The 16,791-nt window shown below is 32.1% G+C and overlaps 1 protein-coding gene across 3 annotated transcripts in view; it reads left to right on the forward strand.

Moving 5' to 3' along the window:
* Nucleotides 1-16,791, forward strand: part of LOC143085064 (metabotropic glutamate receptor 3-like) — a 65,988-nt gene that overhangs the window by 4,915 nt on the left and 44,282 nt on the right. The window contains exon 1 of one of the 3 annotated variants that reach the window (XM_076261234.1): nt 7,701-7,719. The exons of the other annotated variants lie outside the window; for them this stretch is intronic. The gene's annotated coding sequence lies outside the window, so the exon portion shown is untranslated. Of the gene's footprint in view, nt 1-7,700; nt 7,720-16,791 lie in introns of those variants that run through there. 3 annotated transcript variants of the gene reach the window in all.

Below are 16,791 nucleotides of genomic sequence, written 5' to 3' on the forward strand. Positions count from 1 at the left end.
AGATTTTACATAATTTATGGAAACATCATTAATATTAAAAACTTATTCAGCTTTTACAAATTCTAAAGCTAAACTATCAGAATAAACTATAACAAATGTTTCATAATTTTATAAAATGTAGCATTGATAGACGCAATGAACTAAATCAGATTAATTTACATTTGAAATGCAAAACAAACATTTTGGTGCTAATATGTTTTACACCTTCATTTAAAGGTTATATTCGAAACGTTTTCAAATCTAATTTCAGAAAATACATTTATGAACACTCTATAAACATCATTTAAAATTTGATTAAAATTAATGTCAGAAGGAATGACATTTAGTTGTCAGAGCCTATATAGAATGAAATTCAAAACAGTGTGGCTGTGGCCATTGATTGACACATTAAATTCATTCATTGACAATTTAGGTGAACGTTTGTATGTAAAGACCACTGCTCACTATGTACTTTTTAAAGACACTTAAACTATGGGGTCACCAAAGGTTCTCAACACCTTAATAAAGTAATTCGAAAAATTAATCAGAAATAACACGATGTTTTGATTTATATCAATTATATAAATCAAAACATAAAGGTTTTTCCTGATTGATTTTTCGAATTATTTTATAATTAAAGGCGTTAAGAAACCTTTGGTGACCCCACAGTTTAAATGTCTATCGTAGGTACGTCGTGAACAGTGGTCGTTACAGACAAACGTTCACGTAAATTGTCCCAGTCAATGGATGAATTTAATGTGTCAATCAATGGCCACAGCCACACTGTTTTGAATTTCATTCTATAGACAGATGGTAGTCTGAAGGTAGGCAAAGACGAGCTTTAGATACTCCTCCCGCCTAGCCATATTCAAGCTTTTAAACCTTTTCTGTACTGTATGTTTTTTCTTCCGAAGCATTCTAAACATTCACAACACGTGAGAACTTATATAGAATGCATCTGATTGTAAATATTGACCTAGATTATTCTTTGAAAGTGCCTTTTTTTGCTTTAATTTTGTCTTCATTTAAGTTGAATGCAATCATGCCTTGTAATTTGACTTTACATGTAGGTTATCTTTCTGATGTACCAGATCTCACCCCAGTATTGACTGTGGTCCACGTGGCTTGAATGTTTGTTTTTTGTGGACAGTTGTTTGTCTTGTGGGTGTTGTTTGCACTTTAACTTCTGGTTTTTAGCTCACCTGGCCGAAAGGCCAAGAGAGCTTTTCTCATCACTTGGCGTCCGGCGTCCGTCGTCGTCGTCCGTCGTCGTCGTCCGTCGTCGTCGTCGTCCTGCGTTAACTTTTACAAAAATCTTCTCCTCCTGAAACTACTGGGCCAAATTTAACCAAACTTGGCCACAATCATCATTGGGGTATCTAGTTTAAAAAATGTGTCCGGTGACCCGGCCAACCAACCAAGATGGCCGCCATGGCTAAAAAAAGAACATAGGGGTAAAATGCAGTTTTTGGCATATAACTCAAAAACCAAAGCATTTAGAGCAAATCTGACACGGGATATTATTGTTCATCAGGTCAAGATCTATCTGCCCTGAAATTTTCAGATGAATCGGACATTTCGTTGTTGGGTTGCTGCCCCTGAAATGGTAATTTTAAGGAAATTTTGCTGTTTTTGGTTATTATCTTGAATATTATTATAGATAGAGATAAACTGTAAACAGCAATAATGTTCAGCAAAGTAAGATCTACAAATAAGTCAACATGACCAAAATGGTCAGTTGACCACTTTAGGAGTTATTGCCCTTTATAGTCAATTTTTAACCATTTTTCGTAAATCTTAGTAATCTTTTAGAAAAATCTTCTCCTCTGAAACTACTGGGCCAAATTTAACCAAACTTGGCCATAATCATCATTGGGGTATCTAGTTTAAAAAGGTGTCCGGTGACCCGGCCAACCAACCAAGATGGCCGCCATGGCTAAAAATAGAACATGGGGGTAAAATGCAGTTTTTGGCTTATAACTCAAAAATTAAAGCATTTAGAGCAAATCTGACGCGGTAAAATTGTTCATCAGATCAAGATCTATCTGCCCTGAAATTTTCAGATGAATCGGACATTCCGTTAATGGGTTGCTGCCCCTGAAATGGTAATTTTAAGGAAATTTTGCTGTTTTTGGTTATTATCTTGAATATTATTATAGATAGAGATAAACTTTAAGCAGCAATAATGTTCAGCAAAGTAAGATCTACAAATAAGTCAACATGACCAAAATTGTCAGTTGACTACTTTAGGAGTTATTGCCCTTTATAGTCAATTTTTAACCATTTTTTGTAAATCTTAGTAATCTTTTAGAAAAATCTTCTCCTCTGAAACTACTGGGCCAAATTTAACCAAACTTGGCCATAATCATCATTGGGGTATCTAGTTTAAAAATTAGTCCGGTGACCCGGCCAACCAACCAAGATGGCCACCATGGCTAAAAATAGAACATGGGGGTAAAATGCAGTTTTTGGCTTATAACTCAAAAACCAAAGCATTAAGAGCAAATCTGACAGGAAGTAAAATTGTTGATCAGGTCACGATCTATCTGCCCTGGAATTTTCAGATGAATCGGATAATCGGTTGTTAGGTTGCTGCCCCTGAATTGGTAATTTTGAGGAAATTTTGCTGTTTTTTGTTATTATCTTGAATATTATTATAGATAGAGATAAACTGTAAACAGCAATAATGTACAGCAAAGTAAGAACTAAAAATAAGTCAGTATGACCAAAATAGTCAATTGACCCTCTAAGGAGTTATTGCCCTTCATAGTCAATTTTTAACAATTTTCTTAAAATTTGAAGATTTTCAATAACATTTTCCACAGAAAGTACTGTTATAGATAGAGATAATTGTAAGCAGCAAGAATGTTTAGTAAAGTAAGATCTACAAACACATCACCATCACCAAAACACAATTTTGTCATGAATCCATCTGTGTGCATTGTTTAATATTCACATAGACCAAGGTGAGCGACACAGGCTCTTTAGAGCCTCTAGTTATTTACCCTGAAGATAACAAGTAAAGGAACTAGGTAATGCCTACAATACCTATTTACAACTAGAAATATGAGTACAAACAAAATGCAACATTGGTGTATCAAAGATATACACTGGGTTTATGAGTTGTAATACCGCTCGTATCGTGTCAGGTATGTTTGACTACAATATTAATGGATTAGGACTGTTCGTTTTCCTGCTGATGATTAATTTGTTGGGTCTCCGGTTTCCTACACTAATAAAAGTTACCACTACGAAACAGCAGACAGTGCTGAAAGTGGCGTTAAACACCAATCAGGTAATCATTCACTAAAATACATATACACAATCGTCAGAAAGATACTTTTTATAATATTAATTAAAAAAAATTGAATGAAGGAATTCAATCTTTCCTATACAACATATTTTCAATTGTTGCAAACCCTTTTGTTATTTGAAGTATTCTAGTCGAGACTTTAATAAATGAATCTAGAATTTAAACAAAACGTATTTTGTAAAAGATAATATCTTTCAAATAAAAAAAAACACTTTTGAATCTTATTAGATGTTTATAAACCAAACGGAATTACTACAAGGATTTAAAGATGTTATATAAAGCACAAATCCACTGAATTATTCAATGTTTATTTTGATACAGACCGTCTCTTGCGGATTCAATGATTGCAATTTAAATTATCATTGCAAAATTTACTAGAGTGCAGCCAACATAGTTTCTCTAATCTCAAATCTCAAAAAAAATTTCAATGGTTTTACACGTTATTTTATGAAAAGATTTCCAGACAAATCTACTGGGATTAACGTTAAATCCGATAGATTTACGTTTTTCATGATCTGAATTGCTTTGAAACTATGGATTAATTAAGACTGTGGAAATGTAACCGCTATGGAAAATCCAAATCTTTGAATAAAGATAAAACGCACATTGTAGATGTCGCGATATTTATATGAAACTGAGGTTTAAACAACAAGCACGTTTTATAATCATGGTATAATTATTTTCGACATTAAATAGGTAGATGTGGTATAGATAAGTAGTTTTATATATAAAATCTGGACATGTCGTATGATTGTTGAGAAGATAATGTTAGAAACTATGTGTCACCTTTTGGCCTTCAACAATTAGCAAAATCCATATTATAGTATGGTATAATCCGTCTTAAAGGTTTGACATGACCAAATGTGAAACAATTAAAATAGTTATGATTGCTTAGGGGACAGCTATATGTATCCACCATCGACCAAAGAACTGGAATATAAATAAGCATACTCTTGTCTGTCAAGATTTTGTTGCCGTCAAATATGATTTGTTGTTTTCACATTTTTTGTCAGATATTCGGAATTTTATGATTTTTTTTATTTAGTGCGAATATATATTTGCCTCAATATCCCTGCGGTTTTTTTTTTTTTTTTTGGTTTTTTGGGTTTTTTTTTATCATATTATTTGTAGTGCATATAGTTTTAAAATACATTTTATAACATTTTGTATAATCCGTGTTATCTTTATTTTATTGTTGAAAAAACACTAAATTGTTAAATTTATGAAAAATCTAAAGGGAATCATTTCCCGCCAGAAATTTAAATGATTTTATTTTAAACGAAATTGTATAATTATATTTGATCAAAGTGCGATAGCGTGCACCTCACACGTGTCACATTATTTTCGTCCAATACCAAAACATATGAAACACAATATACATTAAAATGGAAACAAATCATAACATTGACTAATGCAACATGTATAATGGAAGCCGGATTGTGCCAATTTAACGTATTCGCGCTGTCGCCCATGTACCTTCAAGGCAAAAACGCCAAATTGGTCACATCCAGCTTCAATATAAGAGAGAGGCTAAATATACCAAAGGGACATTCCGACGCATTCATGCAAGTCGAAAATAAACTGATTGGCACTCATACCACATCTTCTTATATCCATTGACAACGCCATGTTTTGCCTAAATTTTAAGTTGTATTTTTTAACAAAATTTACCATAATCATGTGCCACCTTTGTTAAAATATATATGGTCCATTTACATAGTTTTAAAAAAATGTTTTGGTTGAATGGTGTAGCCAGCGTTTCTTCAAAAGAAAACATTTCTTACAAATTCAAACACACAGGAAATCTGGGTAGAGTCGTCTTAATATATCGCACGTTTGAAGCTGTCTATTAAACAAACAGCAGCTTCACAATAATTCTGAATCATGGTTTTAATTGCTAAATAACGAAATTTAATGTATGAGTAATTTTTAAAGATGTTTCGAACCATAGGCACGTAGTTTGTTCGTGTGAGGACAAGTATGCTATTTGTGATCAACGATTCACTGCAGTTACATAATATCTTGCTCTGCGTGTGTAGCAAAATCAAAAGTAACAGAAAACAGACTTATATTTATATAATTATGTGTTTATTGTTTAGATCATTATAACCTCTCTTAAAATCTATTATTATCCTCAGCTCTTGAACTATTCTCATGACACCTTTAGATTCGTCAAAAGTTTCTGATATAAATCGATTGATGGACTTGTGTTTAACGCCACTTTCCAACACTTTTGTGCTATTTCGTGGGGCGTCATTTTTTATTGACGAAAATAGAACCACCGACCTCCGGTTGAAAAACTAACAATCCTAGTCGATTAATGCGGAATCGAGTACACCTGTCCCGTGCGGAATTCGAACCCATAACCTCAGTGTTGGACAAACATGTGATACAGTTGCCACTCTGGCGGCCATCGAGGCACCTCTTACATAAACACACACACACACACACACACACACACACACACACACACACACACACATTAAGAATGATTTAAAAAAAGAAGGAAAAGACTCGGATAAAATAAACCTAACATTCCAATAATCACTCACAATGTTGGAACACCCCATTTTTCTGGCCAATCAATGCATTTGAATGGGGACGTATATCTGGACCCCCCTTTATCCTGGGTTGGGACCCCCCCCCCCTTTTTTTTTTAAATGGCTGGATCAGCCCCTGACTCAATTGGTAAGAGAGCAAATCGTACTATTAAACCTGTACGTTTCCATTTCTGTTTCATGGAATTTCCATTTAAACGAATGTGCTTTCCAATGATTATGTACACAATGAAATATGAACTTCGTTTATGATTGCTATTGATAAGTTTTTATGCATTAGGGAGAATAAAATATTAATTAAAGTCCCAGTGATGTTGTGTAAATAAAGTTTATGTTATTTCAAACTAAAATAAACAAACTTTATTGCTTTCATCCATGGCTCTGAATCAAATTGTCATTTACAATTAATTGTTATTTTGGTTTGATTAAGAATATTCTTATTTTCTCATAATCAATTATGGATAGAATGTTTCCTATTATATATTGCTTTTACCCTAATTCATTTATATATCATAATTTGAAAATGTGTTATATACTAAAAGTGTGATTTTAAAGCTGAAAAAAGTAAGATCACAAAAATACTGAACTTAAAGGAAAATCGATTCGGAAAGTCCATAATCACATGGCAAAATCAAATAACAAAATGCATCAAAAACGAATATACAAGAACTGCCATATTCCTGACTTGGTACAGGCATTTTCAAATGTACAAAATGGTGGATTGAACCATATGATTGAACAAAGCAGCAAAATCTTCAAAACTTAAACATATATTTGGTAACAGTAATTAATTGTCAAAGAATCCCTTTTGTGAGTGTTTTTTTCTTTCTGAAATATCGTTTGTATAAGCTTTAAATACACAATTTGAACTTAGCTTTTGTCAGAATGAAATAGTACGATTGCCAAATTACGTCACATTTAAAAAAAAATAAAGTTCTTGAAAGCATCCAGCAAAGTATGTTACTTCACTCGTGTCTTTACAAAATCAGCTTTCAATGCTCCATATGATTTTTTTCACAATATGATTATTCTTTTCTTAATCTAAGCTTACCAATTCCAAGCGTTGTATATGCCCTACTGTGTTGAAATGATAACTTCAGTTTGAGAGATAAAGACCATACTAAATAATTCATAAAATTGAAGTTTTATAGAAATATGACCATGGGAAATAGGAAATGAAGTTATGGCATCAAGGGTGTTATAACATTTTAAAAGACCATCTTGCACATAAACCTTAGTACAACCAGCCAGTAGTAAGGTCAAGATAATAAATCTTTGAATTTAATTTGTTTTTGAAGCATTTCAAGCAGAGTTGGTTTTTCTTTGAAAATATTTATTTCTTGTGTCTCAAACCTAAACATGAACAGTCATGCTGTTAGATAATATATATATGCAAAGGTTTTTGCTTTAGAGTCAGCTGGATGTACACTATTGAATATTCTAACGAGTAGATAAAAAAAACAAACGCAGTACGGGAACGGTATTGAAATGTTGGCGTATACGACAAAATTTTCTAAAAAAAAATATACATCATAACTATAACACTTAACTTCATAGAATTCTGGTAGTATCGACAAGAATATCTTACTTGATTTTTTCTAAAAGCCATTTTGAAATGAACAATCTCAGACGTCTATTATTTGATCTTTTAACATGAAATACCAACTGTCGCCACTAAAACTGTAAACTAATAAATTAAGGCTTTGAAAAAAACAACATAACATAACATATGCATTCACAATATTAATATTAAGTCATCATGCAAAATTGCATCTCCAAATGTTCTTCATTGTACCTAATTTGAATAAGGCGATATTAAACTTTTGTCTACCACTTTTTAAGGATTTTTCTGGAATTTCCAACTTATCTGTTAGTATCAGACACGAAGAAACTTTTGTCTCCGTCTGAAATGTCATACGCATTTTAATCAAGAGATCAAAATATTAAATTTAACATGATTACCAATAGAAAATAGCAATCGTCAAGTGATGTGGTCGATATCTAATACTAATATTTATCTTTTTTTAATTTAAAAAGGTAAAGTCGGTATATTTACCTAGCGATGATTTAGTTTCTATGAAATAATAAAATCTAATGAAAATGTATCGAATCGAGCCAATAAAATGAAGAAATATGACTGAAGGCGAAATCCTGTTTTACTGTGGTCTAGAAATGTTTGCTTTTCTGTATGAATTAAATCTAAACCATTGCTGTGTGGTTTTCTAGAAACAATGAATCCTACATCGGTAGCCCAACAGGAAGTACAATGTAAAGTAATTGTACAATACATGGGAAATATTCTCTTCTTAAACCTAATTTAATTAATTCTAAATTAGTTAAATTATCGATTTCGAGTCATGAATCATTATGCATTAGATTGAAAACACTACCTTTGGCCTATGAAGTTTACATTTGGTATCACTGGAACCGATGTTATTTAGACATGGAATGGAGATGTGCACTATTTCGTTTTTTGTTATGTTGTTTGTAAAATTGAGAGCTAGGATTTATTATGAGTAATGAACTAATACCATGGTTTCTTCTATCAAAAAAGCACATTCTTGCATCCCTACCGCTGGATCGAGTTGAGCTTAGAATGAAATTCAAAACAGTGTGGCTGTGGCCATTGATTGACACATTAAACTCATCCATTGACTGGGACAATTTACGTGAACGTTTGTCTGTAACGACCACTGTTCACGACGTACCTACGATAGACATTTAAACTGTGGGGTCACCAAAGGTTTCTTAACGCCTTTAATTATAAAATAATTCGAAAAATTAATCAGGAATAACCTTTATGTTTTGATTTATATATTTGATATAAATCAAAACATCGTGTTATTTCTGATTAATTTTTCGAATTACTTTATTAAGGTGTTGAGAACCTTTGGTGACCCCATAGTTTAAGTGTCTTTAAAAAGTACATAGTGAGCAGTGGTCGTTACATACAAACGTTCACCTAAATTGTCCCAGTCAATGGATGAATTTAATGTGTCAATCAATGGCCACAGCCACACTGTTTTGAATTTCATTCTATAACAATTAAATCACTACTGTACATATTTTTTAAATCTTGCATAATTGTCAATGAGACTACAATCTAACAGTCCAAATGAAGCGTATGTTAGCATCAAGAGGGTACCTATTTTGAATAAACCACTACCGATAGTAGGGTATAAAAGGCCCCGACATAAAGCAAAAAACGTGATCAATTAAACCCAACGGTCTGATTTAAAACAACACCATAAACAAAAATAAATATACGACAGCAACAATCCACAACTTCATAATTACAGACACCTGACCTAGGATAAGTATATAATTTTATATATAGTGTGGCGGGAAAAAGGGGGGTGGGGTAAACAAGTTTGTGAGCGTTTAGTCTTCCCCCCCCCCCAAAACCTGGGATAATCTTTATACAACACAGATTAAGCAAAAACTTCAAATTTGAAGTAGGTTGGAAATGGCAAATTAAATCTGATTGGAAGGAATCACATAAAGTCACCAGACACTCACTCCCCTTTTCTTGTTGTCGACTATACTATTCACGCAGACCACCCATTCGCTATTGTTTTATTTAGGCAGCTATGTGTCAATATACAATGTATATTCTGATACTGAAAGCAATAACAGTTATCATGGTTAGTAAAAAGTACTAAATTAAATTCAAAACTAGGAAAAACTAATACATTGCATGATTGTGTAATATAAAACAGATCGCATGATTGTGTAATAAACAGATCGCAAGTCTAAATTGCTGCTTGATGTTTTTGGTAAAAAAAAAAAACCGAAGCAGAATTTTAATAATTAGTTGTTGCAATCATGGTTAATGAAGTTGATCATGATGGAAAGAAGACATGACATTTTCCGACAAAAGAGATTAAGATTTATTTGAAATGTCATGCGTCAAATTTAAAATACATGTAACCGTATAATACAATTACTCAAGTTCGTGTTTTCAAATGCAGCAACGTATACATGTACAATACAAGGCTATTCAATGTTCTAAGTGCTTATTCCGCTATTGCACATAATTTTCGTTATTAATAAAAATGAAACTGCAATGCAAAAGAAATCCCATAAAATTCGTCGGGGTTTTCTAAGTTCTAATACTGTTTCGCACTATAGCACTTAAGAGAAATAGGTACATGAAACAAAACATTAGAAATGCCTTAAAAACAACCTAATCAATGTCACTTCTTGGATGAATTATTGATAGTGTATTTTTGCAGTTTGATAGTTCCGGACATATCAAATGATTGTGCTATGGCTCTTATTTCCGAATGGATTTCGCTCTGTCATTAATATTTCAAAGACAGTAAAATTTCAAAATCAATATACGTGCCTGTTGATTTCTTGAGGTGACTGAATATGCTGTGCGTTTGTAAGAGAGGAGGGCGAAAATACCGCTTTCTATGCAGGGTTACATTTTTATCACCAAATCAAATATCACGCTAAACATCATTGCTTATGAAAAAGAACTTAGTTAACATTTGACAAGTTTAATGGAATGCTTTGCTTTTAAATTTGCACGGAACCTGTCAGTGCCCCCAAGATATGTTGACAACTGATAAGCACTTCGAAATTACTTTGGAATCAAAGAGGTGTTAATGGAATCTTCGTGTATTGCTTTATTGAGAGTAATTCTGAATATCACTCTTAGAAAGAAACAGGATAGGATTAAAGCAGTTAAATGTGTGATATTATTTTTTTCTAGAAACGACAATGATGAACTAAAATCGTCATATAGATAAATTTGTTAAGCGATTACTTTTGAACCATGCAGTAATGTCATTATACTTTTGTTCTGCATGGTAATTTATCATAAAAGTTTCCGTGTTCCTGGTAAGATATATTTGTAACCTTATTGTTTTCATTCCTTATAAAATTTCCTAATAAAGTTGAAAGGTTCTAACGAGATTAAGTGACAGGAAGTTTTTGAACGTCTTCCTGTCAGTGTATACTTTCAGTCTAAGTGGCCATTATAATGTACTCTTAAATGAAATCTATTTCAGTATAAGCCGATGTCTATTGTAATGGATTTCATATAAAATTATGTATTCTTTGGACGTTTTTGACCAAGATATTGTCATCTTGGTGTGGTTTATGTATTTTTGTATATATTTATGTGTTTTCCATCTTTCAATTTTCAACAAAAGCAATTAAGGGACGAGGTCATTTCATTGGCTATTTGCAATGTCTACCATACGACACCATAAGACTGATCCGTCCTACGGTCCTTTTAACAGTAAACAACTCATTTTTTTGGAGTTCCGAATGGAAGTACATGTATCCTCACATTATATTTTTTATGTCATAAAATATGTTATATAGCATGTATGATTGAAGTTTTGAAAGTCTTCATGTCACAAGAAATACATTGATCAGAATAACAAAACATTCAATTATTTACAACTTTACCGGAATCTTAAATTTTTCCTTTTTTTCCCTATGATTTCGTGTTGTATTTGCTGAAATTTATTATCTTTAGAGTGAACATATTTATTTCGAAGTGTTTATGACATTGGTGATAAATTGTGTACTTGTTTTGCAAAGAAACATATTTGAAATAGAAGAAAAACTAACACTGTTCATGCTGTTTGCATGAAACATTATTATCGAACGTATTCAAATAATCAAAATATAATGAAAGCTTATTTTGATTATTAACGAAATCGTTAAGAAACTTTGTTACCACCCCTAGGGCAAATTACCTGAGATGCATATGCGCATTCTTTTTAGCCCTTTTTGTAGTATTTAGACCCGAACTTCTTTACGCTTTACGCTTTCATGCAACCGTTGCTTTGAAATTATTTGCAAGATCGTTCTTCACGAAGGTAAATCAGGAAATTTCGGATGAAGAGATCATTGTTATAAAGTGTTTTTGTTTTGTTTTTACTATCAGTGCTTGTCAGCTGTTATCATTATAAAGAATCAAAATTTGGTGCATGGGAAAACACCGAATTAACCATTGACATAAACTTTGAAGATTGTCAATGTATCTGTCAAAATCGTAGCGTATGCCGCTTTTAATTGTATATATTTATATAAGTATTGCAATCACAAGTTATATTTCTAATTATCTCATTTGGTTTGAAAATTTAGGGTCAATATAAAACAAAAGCCTAAACAGAAAAGACAAATCAAGCCCATCTAATAATCCTTGGATCGACCGATAGTTTTAGTACCATGGCATAATCTCAGTTTAGGTTGACATTCCAACTGAAGTACGCATGATACCTATTTCAGTGCGACCGACACTTGTTTTAACCTTCATCAGTACGGCATAACACTTTTTTTTGGATTACTACTACAATGCAAATATTCTTGCCAGTGTTAAACACGCCAAAGTATATGTTTTGATATTACCTCCTGTTGTTCTTTATCACAATAATATACTATTAATGTCGTGTTTTATATATTTATCTTTTAACTTAGTGGATTTATAATCAAGCACGAACAAATATCATTTTAACTGAAAATAAACATTTCTTTGCAAAGTTCATAAACCTGACGTTTGTACTTACACTTCTACTCAGAAAAAAACTTCATGTTGAGAGCAATTATTTCTTTGTTCTTTGATTTGCTGCTGCTTACATAAAAGCTGTGGACTATTAGACCCTTTTCAATCAGTGCTTACATACATGTACTTTTTTTTTAAATAATCAACTTAAAAATTCGACAATTTACTCTAAATTATCGACTCAAAAGTGTTTATACTCTTCTCTTAGAAAGAGCCTGCTTACTATTTGGTATACGTCTTTTTAGCTTCACTGAATTTCCGACTGTAGATCTATACATTGTAGTTGTGTACATACCCTGTACTTTCCTCTTTGGTGAATAATTTTCTTGCTGACAACCAAACATGTACCACATCACCTTGATAAATATAGACAAATCAAATATAAAGGAATACGAGAACGAAAGGAAGTCGGAACGTACCCATTGTTGACACTTAGCTTGATAAATCAAATGAGGGAATAATTTGTTGTGAATTTCAAATATTTTGGAGTCTGATTTGTTTTCGCTGACTGTTTTTTGAATTGTTTTTTCGTTCGGTTCTTAGGAAGCTTCGCATTGAGCTTTACATAGCTCACTATCAATATGAATTTTGCTCATTGATGAGTATCATGGTAATCTGTAGTCACGGTAGTCGTTAATATTCCCGCCTTTTGGTATGTGGTGTCCATTTGTTTCATTTTGAATCACATTTCCTTATTTTTATATTATAACCTGTCACGATTAGGAATTCACATGTTATATATGCAGATCTATGTCTTTCATGTCTACAGGGACTATTCCATTTTGATGTCTCAATGTGCATGCTTACTGCATAGACACCTTTATCGTGTATACAACATTGACTTGAACATGTTCATAACACCCACAGGTCTAGCTTATTGCCTTTCTTAAGAAAACATGACATTTTGATGTATATACCAAAACGCCTTGAGAATTAATAGCGGTTTTATATGAATGTTTCAGATGTTGTAACAAAGTCGGTGTTGATTTTATTGAACAGTTATTCATTATTTGTTCAATTCAAATAATATTAATGATGTTTTATTAAAAGGTTACATCATCCCCTAGTATTATGTTGTCAGCAATGATTTGATGTGTTCGTCTAAGTATCTTACAATCGTTTTTATTTCATATTATATTGACATCACTCAACTTCTTCAACGAGAGAGTAGACATTATGTACTGCCACTACAGAGACTATTGTTGAAAGATTAGTTTACTTTGTATTTATATAATATTCTGTTTACAATTGTGATATTCATCTTAATTTTTTACATAAATTAGGTCGTTAAGTTTTCCTATTTGAATTGTATTAAATTTGTCATTTCAGGGCATTTTATCATAGCTTACTGTGTGGTTTGAGTTTTGCTCATGTTGAAGGCCATATGGTGATTTATAGTTGTTAGCATCTACATCATTATGTCTCTTTAATAGTTGTGCCATTGGCCATCATACCACATGTATAATATATAAATATATTTTTTCATTATGACGGCTAAAACCGATGTACATTGCTGTCCTTGACTGAAGAACTCAATGTCTCAATCAACCGTTTCTGTTAATTTATATCGGTAATTTTACACTTTTCCGGTACAGTTAATAAATAAATGTAATATTCTTTCAGCAGCAATTTATGCAAAACAAAATTCTTTGAAACCACACCCCTTATGTGTCATATTTGAATTTCATAGCTATGTTGTTACATGAATGGGCTTTGGCCATCACTAAAAGATTATGGCTAAGTTAATTAGATATCGGACCAAATCATCCGATACTTGGAACCGAAAAACAATATTTTTTTTAGTCTGCATTGCAATTTTTTCCGTGACTTAATTTTTTGATTGCAATTATCTCGTTTTTTTTTATAAAGTCAAATAAGTATTATTTTGGTCGTTCAAATTGATGGCATATTCTCACTTTAACTCCTGATACAAATGGTGCTACATGTAGTTCTACTCGCCAAATTCTTTAACATACAGTTTTTGTACCGTAAAGATTTTTTTAGGGTTGTCCGTAGAAATATTTGTCCCTTCCAAAATGCAAAACGGTTTGTAATAAGATGACATTTTAATTTACATTAAAGGAATGAAAGTAATGATTTTTTGCTCTTAAATTTTCAACAGCAAGTTTAAAACAGTAAATTTCCGTCAGGTTTATTACCAACGTTTGTGATCGAATGGAAGCGTGTAATTTACTTGTAATTAAATCACAGGGGGAAGTTTCTATTCATCATCTGAAAGAATTTAAGCCAGTTCTTTTTAATTGAGGATGTGAAATTGCTTTTTGTGGAAGCTTCTTTGCTCGATGTTATGTGAATCAAATCTACCAATATTCTGAATAGAAATTCATTGTAACCCTTCACTGTTTTTCTCCCCCTTTAAAAATGCATGTTATATAGATTTAAGATCAAATGTATGTGAAATGTAAACTATTAAGTTAAATAATTATATAGAAAATAAAAAGTGTTATAAGAAAATTCAAACCTAAACCTGAATCGATTTGTTCGTTAAAAGTTTCAGTTACAGATTTACAACCTTTTTATACATGATGGATATGCCAATACAATTCAAACATTCATATCTTCACACAGTATGTTAAAGAGTCGTCATTACATGATGGTCAGTCGAACACCTGCGCGTAACGTTACATGTACTAAGCGATTGTTTTTTATTCTTTAGTAATTAACAACATAGATAGAATCATTTTCATAACAGCGTGGACCACCGCAATACTTATTTTGGTAACAAAACTGAATCATCTACCTTTATCTTGGTTGTCATCTGCTATCGATAACAGTGATTTTGCACCTTCCAATGCGGATTTAATTAAAACAATCAACATTTAAATCATCACACAAGGTCCTCTGCTAGGTGTAAGTATTATTTATTTGGGCGTTTAGAACCTTTGGCGACCCCACAGTTAAAATATCCATAACACTTTCACCTAATCTGACCCAGTGAATTGATAACCTTAGCACGCCAAGAAATAGTCTTGACCACGCTGTTAAAAAAATGATTCTATTCAAAAGGAATATCCGTGTGTCCCTTGAAAAGGTATATACATTCATCTATGAGAAATACTAAGAAGCTCGTTAAGAATATATGAATTCGACAGTAGGCTTTCCGGGTAAGATATTTGTTCAGTATAGCCCGGCTAAGGTAACGATATGTTGCTGATGATAATGCCTTTTTGATACATTGGGTGCAGTAAATTGAGAGGTCAACCTTTTTTCTTTCTCTGACAATTAAGTCCCTAAATACGATTAGAGAGATGTGGGCATGATTTCCAAGTACAAATTGACTTTCATTTGAACTTAAGTACTGGTGGAAAATTCAACGGATTATTTCTAACCTTTAAATTTAGATGCAATCTTTTGAGATGACTTATGACATTCTCATGCCGTTAAATTGATGTTATTATTCATGCAAAGTTCATGTTTGATTAGAAGTATGTTCGTCACATTTAATATTTTTCGCTTCGAGGAATAAATATTCTTCCGCATCTTGAGCAGTTTCAAATGCTCCAAAGAACAAGTTGTATATTCATTAAGTTAAAATTAGGAACTAATTACAAATTCTTTATCACATTATAGGCTCATATTACTATGATGTCCGAAAGGGGAGCTCTTCAAACCTCATTTTGTTTAAACTTTATTCCATTTTTTTTGTCCTTTAGAATGTACATTTTGCTAGTCTGTTTCAAAATAAGAAGCTTCTTTAAAGACTGTTAAATTTAAACATTGATGATATATGGATGACGGAACTAAAACAGCAATAAAAAATATGAAAGATCCATGTCCTGATTTATAAGATATAAGCCATTGAAAATTTGTCGAGAATAATACATAATGGTCCATCTCTGTTATTCACTACCTTTGCTGTTTTGGTACTATTGCAGTTTAAAAATTTCGTAATTCACTTGGCTACAGAAGGGGTCATAAACCAACTATATGTAACAACATTACGAAAAGCTGACCCAAATCTTTAAAAGCACTTATTAGACATAACCAGAGGATACCGAAAATCTGACAAAAAGTTAAATTGAGACTTTGATCTCTTGTGAATGTTCCATATCAACTAAGTGTACTGTGATAAATTAGAAATTTGAAATATATGCACTGCTTTATTTTGAAGTTTAATTAAGCATTTTCTTATATGCAACAGGTGAAATAATCTATTTTATGAAATAATTACAAAACTGGGTGAAGAGAATGGTTATGTAAACATTTCTAAAACCATGGAATGCTAAAGACATTAGTCCACATTGAAAACATATGAACCACAAATATTTACTTTAATGATGAGTTACAACTACTGAAATTTTTAAAGATAATTTTGGCAATTACTTATCAGAGTTAAAGTAAACTAGTTCCACATGTTACTAAGTAAACGATTGAAAGATACAAGCAGTACTTTA

The sequence above is a fragment of the Mytilus galloprovincialis genome, chromosome 1 (assembly GCF_965363235.1).
Source record: "Mytilus galloprovincialis chromosome 1, xbMytGall1.hap1.1, whole genome shotgun sequence".
Classification (NCBI taxonomy): Eukaryota; Metazoa; Mollusca; class Bivalvia; order Mytilida; family Mytilidae; genus Mytilus; species Mytilus galloprovincialis.